Source organism: Octopus sinensis, linkage group LG30 (genome assembly GCF_006345805.1).
Source record: "Octopus sinensis linkage group LG30, ASM634580v1, whole genome shotgun sequence".
NCBI lineage: Eukaryota > Metazoa > Mollusca > Cephalopoda > Octopoda > Octopodidae > Octopus > Octopus sinensis.
Genome location: NC_043026.1, coordinates 14,094,365 through 14,104,364, shown reverse-complemented (window position 1 = coordinate 14,104,364; position 10,000 = coordinate 14,094,365). Strand labels below are relative to the sequence as shown.

General features: G+C 45.2%; 1 long non-coding RNA gene across 1 annotated transcript in view; it reads right to left on the bottom strand.

The window, feature by feature from the left end:
- The window catches only part of LOC118768635, an 18,170-nt gene extending 15,828 nt beyond the window's left edge, over positions 1–2,342 (bottom strand). Inside the window, exons 1-2 of the long non-coding RNA XR_005004420.1 lie at positions 2,332–2,342; positions 1,084–1,087 (exon numbers count right to left, since the gene is read on the bottom strand). This is a non-coding gene — a long non-coding RNA (uncharacterized LOC118768635). The remainder of the gene's footprint in view (positions 1–1,083; positions 1,088–2,331) is intronic.
- Positions 2,343–10,000: the final 7,658 nt, after the last annotated feature.

The window sequence follows — 10,000 nt, the reverse complement described above, 5'->3', positions numbered from 1 at the left end:
AACATTAAGCATTTTAAAATAAACATAACACTAAGGATTTTCAACCTCTTGTCACTATTCCTCCCCAACATCGCTTGTGCCCGTATACTCTGCCATCACCCTCATCTCATTCAAGACCAAGGCGGGATCCGAGCCGGCGTCGCCTGGCCCCAAGCGACATTTCTCATTGAGTCCCTGCCGCCTATACATCACGGGCAATGTTATGACCTCCACAACTATCTGCAGAGACCATTCGGGATCCTGTGTCAAGGTTAAAGGTACTCCCTATTGTGCTTTTCCACCACCTCTTCTACCTCTCCACCTCTGTAGAAGAAGACCAATAGTTCATCTTCCCATGGGTTCGAGGTAGTCAATTCTACCGTTGGCAACACAATTCCCTCCAACGGTGTCTCTTCTGCTGGTAGCACAACCCCTAACGGCAAGGTTCCGGAACATTCCGGTGCTATGTCACCGACTGCCGGCAATGTCCCGTTTCTCTTCCTCTTCCTCTTTTTTTCTCAACTGAAGGAGGGTGTGTCTCCTCCATGACCAGGAGATTCGCCTCCCCTCCCTCATCCTTAGGATCCTTCGGTGAGCATCCATTGTTGCTCACCTTCCTCTTGCGGCCCTTCTTTGAGGAGTCCTCCGTCTCCTCGGCCGCCTTAGCTCCTTCTTCTACAGAGGTCTCAATCAACTGCTCCAGGACCTTGCTTTGTTTCTGAGGATTTTTCTTTATATGGCCAGGCTCCAGGTACCTATGACACCTGGTGGGGGTGAGAACGACCTTCAAGAATCAAGGCCATTTTCAAAGAATCTGGCATAACCAGATTCATGGCTAATTGGGTCCACAGGGTCAAAACAGCTTTTGACACAACCCAATCAGCCGTAGGAAGAATTTTCACATTGAGGAGCCTGGCTCCGCTGCCACCCAGATCCCAACGGATAGTATCCTATAACCACTTGGGTTCAATTCCGGGTGGCAAACCACAAACCCAAGCCCTCGTCAATTTCTTCCCACAATAAGTGGGAAGAAACAAAATTTATTTACCCTCAAAGGGCTGGCTCACAAAACTGCGAACCTCATCTGGGGTCTCAAACAGCAACCACACTGTTGCATATTTGACACCCCTAGAGATATACTTAATGGTTGGCAGATGCTCTGTCAACTCCTGCTCAATCATCTGCTTGGAGAAGACGGTAGTGGTGTCAAGAACCTTTGAATACATTCTCAACATCACTGTCTTCTCTTGCAGTCTGAGCCACTTTTTAGGTGGGACAATCTCCCACTCTACAAACTTAACCGAATTTTTTTGCCATGTCTTAAATTAAAAAGTAAAAAGTCGAAAACAATAGTTCACAAATTTCAAAAAGAAAAGAGAGAAATCAAAAGTTAACAAAAGGAAGAGGAGAAAAACAATAGAAGAAAACAGCAATAGAAGAAAACAGCAGTTCAACAAAACACAGCAAATAAACTCTTCTGGGCATTCAGGTACTCCAATCCCTATGGTACTCCGATTAGAACCTGAACTGCTCCACTTGAAATACAGCTTTCAGTTATTGGTAAACGTAGTTGTAAAAACATACTCTATTAAAAAAGTGAACAACTTTTGGTTGAAGGATACGCCCCCAAACTATACTTCTCATAATGAGTAAAAGTTCCCACTTAATGTGAACAATATTTCTGAACAGCAAGCAGACCAACATCCTGGACCCAGTGATGATTCCTTGTTTGTAAAAAATATAACCATAGACAACAACCCCCACTGGACCCAAGAAACAAAAGTCTTACCTTGCGGCAGATTCTTCAGTGTACGCATGCGTACACAGTGACGCATGCGTACACTGACAACAAAGACTCATGGGTAAGCAAGCTACTTTATTTCATTAAATTTACCATGAAGGCAGTACAGAGAGTAGCTTGTGGGCTGGACAGAAACATTAATGAGATGTTAAGGCGGCGAGATTGCAGGAACGTTAGCACGCCGGGCGAACTGCTTAGGAGATGCCGTTGCGTTCTGAGTTCAAATTCCGCCGAGGTCGACTTTGCCTTTCATCCTTTCGGGGTCGATAAATTAAGTACCAATTATGCACTGGGGTCGATTTAATCCTTGTTTGTCCCCTCAATGTTTAGCCCCTTGTGGGCAATAAAGAAATAAGAAACATTAATGAGATGAATGATGAAAATAAAAGACGAAAAAATGATATTGATGGGAAGAGACAAAAAAACGCCCGCCATTTTCTTTGTTTTTAAAATAACAAAATGAGGTATTAAACCTCTTGCTTTAGTTTATTACAAATCTTCTTTGTCTTTCTATAAAAAGAACAAACAATGTGAGGCAATAAACCTCTTACACAAACTGAGACACCGAGTCTCTTCAATCATCCCCTATCAATTCTCTTGCCGCCTGCAGGTAATGCCTCAGGCGCAAGTCGGGGCACCAAAAGGTATAACTGTAATGTCCTTCCGAACAGGATTCCACTATTCGAAAGAAATCTCTTTCTTTCACCTCCAGCGCCGCTACCTACGGTGGCCAATGCTGGCTTCCAGTACAGGCCGATTCCATCAGGTCCTGACCTGCAAGACATTTCATTATAAAGCTGTCAACAACCCCTCCCTTAAGATAGAACACCACATATTCTTTACTTTCACAGGGAGGGTCCACATCTTCCTCTGTCGTTGGCACGATTCCCACCGAAGACGTCTCGGGACATGCCGTAGGCAGTACATTGCACACCTCCGCCACTGTCCGATTCCTTTTTTCTTTTTGCTTTTTATCTTTGGTGCCGGAGGGGTTGGCTCCTTCACCATAACCGCCATAACTTTATTTCATTATATTTGCCATAAAGGCTGTACATAGTGTGTAGCTTTGCGGGCTGGACAAGAACATTAATGAAGTGAATGATAATGAAACGAAGATGATAAGAATGGGATAAGACAAAAAGCGCCGCCGACTTTTGGATCTCTAAAACATTGTTCTTCAGAAAAATACAAAATGAGGTATTAAACCTCTTACCACAGTTTTTACAATTTAAAACACATAATTTAGCCAATTAAGTTCCTTCCTCCCCGACCAGGCTCTACGCTACCCTTAGGCACTGCTCCAGGTCCAGGTCGGGGCCCCGGAATGAAAATCTGAACATATGCTTAGAGAAGGCGCCCATCACCCTTAACATACTAACATCCAATCCACATCCACTGTCCAGGCCATGGGCTCCTCTCTCCGGTCATCCAGCTTCTTACGAAGCTCTGTAACGCCCCTTCCTTCTGGAGGAAGATGACAAAATCATCTTTCCTCCTTCTTGGAGGGGGCCGCTGTTTCCTCTGTCGGTGGCACACATCCCACCGACAAAGTTTCTGGGCATGCCTGCAGTTCACCATCGACCGCCAGCAATGTCCCATTTTTCTTCTTTTTCCATTTCCGCTTTTCCTTTACGACGGGAGATTGGAGTTCCTCCGTCTTGTCTGGAAGTCCTTCCATTCCTCCCGCCGCCTCAGGATCCATTGGTGGGTAACCATTATTGACCACCTTCTTTCTTTTTCTCCCTTTCTTTTTCGATGGGGTTGCCTCCCCCTTGACTTCCTCCCTCTCTTCCTCCCCCTCCAATGGGGGAGCAGGGGGCTCTTCTATTAACTGCTCCAGGACCTTTGCTAGGAACCGGTGGCAGTTTTTTATATGGCCCAATTCCAGGCACAGGTGACACTTGGGGTAAGGGGGCGTCCCTCAAGGATCACCTGGTACCTGGAACCGACCATTGTTAAAAAATCTGGCAAAACCAGATCCTCAGCTGATTGGGTCCATAGGGTCAAAATTGATTTTGACCCGACCCAATCAGCCGCAGGCAGAATTCTGACATTACCGAAGGTTTTTCTAAAATAATTCGCTAGTTCTCCTCTAGGGGTAGCATCAATGAACATGATGCTTTGGTATGTTTGGCCATCATACCATGAGCTGGCCTTCCCTATCTTTCTCTTTGTCCCTTCTATACTATTCCATGATTTATTCCTGTATAGCAGGCAGATCCCATTTGCATCATTCTCTATGATGGTCTTGAGTTTTGTCATAGCCCCTTTGTCCACACTGATCCTTTCTCTTTGACTGTTTCTAGAGAACTGCAAGCAGGAGATGAAGTGCTGTATGCGTCTCTTCAATTCCGTTGGGCCACACATTTAGGACTCCTTTCTCATCACCCTTATCAAGTCCGTTATCAGGATATTGAACTTAGTATCATCCACATTTGCTGTATTCTGTGGCACAGGTATCTGGAGGCCATGGGCTTGGCATAGTATGAATGGAGAATTGCTAGTTTCCATCCACAGTTGAGTGTCTAAAACGGGTAGTCTGTAGAGGGGGTGCTTTTTAGGGCAATGTAATGTTCGCTAATACCCTGGTAGACGGGATTAGCTATTTGCTGGATGCTCTTCATGGTGCTAGCATCTAGTTCATAGATGTTATCGTGTGGAAGTGTTTTTGCTGCTTTCTTGAAATTATTAATATAGCAAGAGTACATGGTTAGGGTTATGGAGTTCTCTGCAGAACGTTCCTGGATTCTCTTATCCCACCATACCATAAAGAGGTTGGCCACATGGCCACCAATACTGGTTGCCTCCTCTTTCGGGGCATATATTTTTTTTATTGAACTTAAACATTTGACCCTTTAAAGTAACTTTGGTACTCGCAACTATCAGGTGACATTTTTTTCACTTGATCATAGCTTTCAGGGGTCCTTATGTCTCTGATCCACCCTTTCCACCAGTCCATAAGGGTATTTTTGGCCATGGAGGTGGTGGTAGGGTGTCTACCTGTTTTTGGTTGACTGGGGCGAAACATGAAGAATCTTGCAAAAACAAACACATAAAGGTAAAAAGTAGGTTGTGTTTTACTGAGTGAAATGACTAAATCTTGTTGAACAGGGAAAACATCTCGTGAGTTTTATTTCATAAAATTGTTTTCGGGTGAGGTCACAACTTACAGCTGTATTTCTATATAAGTAAATGTGTACCCAAGCATATCTGCACACGAACACACCCACTCTTATGTATGTTTTTACTTAGACATAAACACAGGCGTTATTGTGGCTTGGCCCAAATCTGATCGTTTCAAATAAAACTTACCACATGTTACTTCTTTTCAACAAGTATTGATCATTTCATTCAATAATGCCCTATAATCGATTTTTTTTCATTTTTCACAGATTTTTTTTTTATTATCATTTTGACCTCTTGCAATTTCTATTTATGTGTGAATGTGTGTGCATATATGTATGAGTGTGTGCAAACCCCTACATGTGTGTGTGTTTGTGTGTGTACGTATGTGACACACCCATCAAGACGTGGGCAGACGAGAAGACTGCATGAGCTCAGAACGCAGCGGCAGACGAAATACCTATTTCTATTTCTTTACTGCCCACAAGGGGCTAAACACAGAGGGGACAAACAAGGACAGACAAACGGATTAAGTCGATTACATCGACCCCCAGTGCGTAACTGTTACTTAATTTATCGACTACGAAAGGTTGAAAGGCAAAGTCGACCTCGACGGAATTTGAACTCAGAACGTAGCGGTAGACGAAATACCGCTAAGCACTTCGCCCGGCGTGCTAACGTTTCTGCCAGCTCGCCGCCTTCGCTGTGTCCTTGCTACCAAATTCCTGTAAGGCTGTGATGACATTTTTGGACAACTGCTTATGATGTGGGTGATAATTTCGGTATTAACCCCACAAAATCTACATCGATTGTCACATTAACTACTTTTCTTGCATTCCTGTCACTTTTATGCATCGGGTTGATATTTCCTATACGTAGTCATCTTTACGTTAGCAAGTAAAACCAAATCATCATCATCATCATCATCATCGTTTAGCATCCGCTTTCCATGCTAGCATGGGTTGGACGGTTCAACTGGGGTCTGGGAAGCCCGAAGGCTGCACCAGGCTCCAGTCTGATCTGCAGTGGTTTTCTACAACTGGATGCCCTTCCTAACGCCTTCATCATCGTTTAACGTCCGCTTCCATGCTAGCATGGTTTGGACGGTTCAACTGGGGTCTGGGAAGCCCGAAGGCTGCACCAGGCTCCAGTCTGATCTGGCAGTGTTTCTACAGCTGGATGCCTTCCTAACGCCTTCATCATCGTTTAACGTCCGCTTTTTCCATGCTAGCATGGGTTGGACGGTTCGACCGGGGTCTGGGAAGCCAGAAGGCTGCTGCACCAGGCTCCAGTCTGATCTGGCAGTTTTTCTACAGCTGGATGCCCTTCCTAACGCCTTCATCATCATTTAACGTCCGCTTTCCATGCTAGCATGGTTTGGACGTTCAACTGGGGTCTGGGAGCCAGAAGGCTGCACCAGGCTCCAGTCTGATCTGGCAGTGTTTCTACAGCTGGATGCCCTTCCTAACGCCTTCATCATCGTTAACGTCCGCTTTTCCTGCAGCATGGTTTGGACGGTTCAACTGGGGTCTGGGAAGCCCGAAGGCTGCACCAGGCTCCAGTCTGATCTGGCAGTGTTTCTACAGCTGGATGCCCTTCCTAACGCCTTCATCATCGTTTAACGTCCGCTTTCCATGCTAGCATGGGTTGGACGGTTCGACCGGGGTCTGGGAAGCCAGAAGGCTGCACCAGGCTCCAGTCTGATCTGGCAGTGTTTCTACAGCTGGATGCCCTTCCTAACGCCTTCATCATCATTTAACGTCCGCTTTCCATGCTAGCATGGTTTGGACGGTTCAACTGGGGTCTGGGAAGCCAGAAGGCTGCACCAGGCTCCAGTCTGATCTGGCAGTGTTTCTACAGCTGGATGCCCTTCCTAACGCCTTCATCATCGTTTAACGTCCGCTTTCCATGCTAGCATGGTTTGGACGGTTCAACTGGGGTCTGGGAAGCCCGAAGGCTGCACCAGGCTCCAGTCTGATCTGGCAGTGTTTCTACAGCTGGATGCCCTTCCTAACGCCGCCTTCATCATCGTTTAACGTCCGCTTTCCATGCTAGCATGGGTTTGACGGTTCGACCGGGGATCTGGGAGCCCGAAGGCTGCACCAGGCTCCATCTGATCTGGCAGTGTTTCTACAGCTGGATTGCCTTCCTAACGCCTTCATCATCGTTAACGTCCGCTTTCCATGCTAGCATGGGTTGGACGGTTCGACACGGGGGATCTGGGAAGCCCGAAGGCTAACCAGGCTCCAGTCTGATCTGGCAGTGTTTCTACAGCTGGATGCCCTTCCTAACGCCTTCATCATCATTTAAACGTCGCTTTCCATGCTAGCATGGGTTGGACGGTTCGAACGGGGTCTGGGAAGCCAGGAGGCTGCACCAGGCTCCAGTTGATCTGGCAGAGTGTTTCTACAGCTGGATGCCCTTCCTAACGCCTTCATCATCATTTAACGTCCGCTTTCCATGCTAGAATGGGTTTGGACGGTTCGACCGGGGTCTGGGAAGCCAGGAGGCTGCACCAGGCTCCAGTCTGATCTGGCAGTGTTTTACAGCTGGATGCCCTTCCTAACGCCTCATTCATTCGTTTAACGTCCGCTTTCCATGCTAGCATGGGTTGGACGGTTCGACCGGGGTCTGGGAAGCCAGGAGGCTGCACCAGGCTCCAGTCTGATCTGGCAGTGTTTCTACAGCTGGATGCCCTTCCTAACGCTTCATCATCGTTAACGTCCGCTTCATGCTAGCATGGGTTGGACGGTTCAAAACTGGGGTCTGGGAAGCCCGAAGGCTGCACCGCTCCAGTCTGATCTGGCAGTGTTTCTACAGCTGGATGCCTTCCTAACGCCTTCATCATCGTTTAACGTCCGCTTTCCATGCTAGCATGGTTTGGACGGTTCAACTGGGGTCTGGGAAGCCCGAAGGCTGCACCAGGCTCCAGTCTGATCTGGCAGTGTTTCTACAGCTGGATGCCCTTCCTAACGCCTTCATCATCGTTTAACGTCCGCTTTCCATGCTAGCATGGTTTGGACGGTTCAACTGGGGTCTGGGAAGCCCGAAGGCTGCACCAGGCTCCAGTCTGATCTGGCAGTGTTTCTACAGCTGGATGCCCTTCCTAACGCCTTCATCATCGTTTAACGTCCGCTTTCCATGCTAGCATGGGTTGGACGGTTCGACCGGGGTCTGGGAAGCCAGGAGGCTGCACCAGGCTCCAGTCTGATCTGGCAGTGTTTCTACAGCTGGATGCCCTTCCTAACGCCTTCATCATCATTTAACGTCCGCTTTCCATGCTAGCATGGGTTGGACGGTTCGACCGGGGTCTGGGAAGCCAGGAGGCTGCACCAGGCTCCAGTCTGATCTGGCAGTGTTTCTACAGCTGGATGCCCTTCCTAACGCCTTCATCATCGTTTAACGTCCGCTTCCCATGCTAGCATGGGTTGGACGGTTCAACTGGGGTCTGGGAAGCCAGAAGGCTGCACCAGGTCCAATCTGATCTGGCCCTGTTTCTACGGTTTGATGCCCTTCCTAACGCCAACCACTCCATGAGTGTAGTGGGTGCTTTTTACGTGCCACCGGCATAGCTGCCAGGCGAGGCTGGCAACGGCCACGAACGGATGGTGCTTTTTACGTGCCACCGGCACGAATGACCCCAAATATACTCTTTCTTTCATATAAAAATGAAGGCTAATTACCAAGTATGCATAAAAGAAATTTTGCTTTTATACGGACTCAAAACAGAATCCCAGTCTCTTCCCATTAGTGTTGTATACCACATAAAAATTGAATGATGTTTTAAAACCATATTAAAAGAAATATTGTTCGTAGAGTGTTCAGGAATCATGCTAAAACTATAAACCAAGTACTCCAAACTTGGAATTGCTTTCATAGAAAGAGGAAGAACACTAAGGAGAAGCATCTAAAGAAATATTGTCCCAGAAGCGGTCCAACATGAAGCTAGAAATAACAGCTAAAAGTTAAAATTTGCTTTGTTTTTCATATAAAAATGGGAGGACACTTTAAGTATTATACATAAACATACTGTATATATATATTTATATATATATATATATATATATAAAACGGATTTCTGTCAGTGAATAGGTCGCGGATTTTAGCGACGAAAATATTTTGACAAATTAAACTTAAATGTTGAAGTGAATCGAACGGCTTTTGTGTGTTTCTTAAATGGCTTATAAACACCTTCCACGCTGCAATTGTACATATATATATATATATATACATATATATATATGTATATATAGATATTATATATATATCTTATCTTCTTATCTCTTATGATATCTTATGATAAAAGGCAGATTTTCTCTGCCTGTTCCCATGTTTCTTTTTAATACAATTCTACAATATAGAATTTCTTCAATTGAAATTTACCTATGATTTTTCCAAGTAGATTCGATTGGGTCATGGCATGTAAAGTTTTTTTCAATTTGACCCCCAATTAAGCAAAAATTCGAGAAAACTCAATATTTTACGATTTGCCTCTCTCATTTCAAGTGCTTCAATCCTTCCATTACCACTACACTTTCTCCTACTTTCTCTTTGCAAGTGTGCAACAATTAAAGTGAAAGTATTTATATAACAGGGATGAGCCATTAATACTGGTCATCCTTTTTGCTAGAGGAAGATCCGCTATGGTCTTATATGCTACACCACTGGTTTTCAATTCATATTAATCAAATTAATATTCAATTTTTCACCCTTTTTATGTGTGTGTGTGGTGTGTGTGTGTGTGTGTGTGTGTGTGTGTGTGTATGTGTGTGTGTATTAGCAATTCATATTAAATTGCATCAATGACTTGAACTTGAATAAGTGGTTTCACATAAATGGGGATAAATTCAAATGGTTTGTTGTTATTATTACTGTTTGACTATTGTAATCACGTTTGTTGGTTCCTCATCAGGGAAACGTTGTTGTGTTGCATTTGTTAAATAATTGTAAACCGTAACCCTCCCCCTTTCGGAGAAGGGGCTTTGGTTATTGTTTAAAAATTGAATTGTGTCCCTGTTTGGGGAAATTGATAATATTTTCACCGTCTTTACGGAAGCATTTTTGTTAAGATGCCTTCGATAAAAGAAAGTCCAAAAA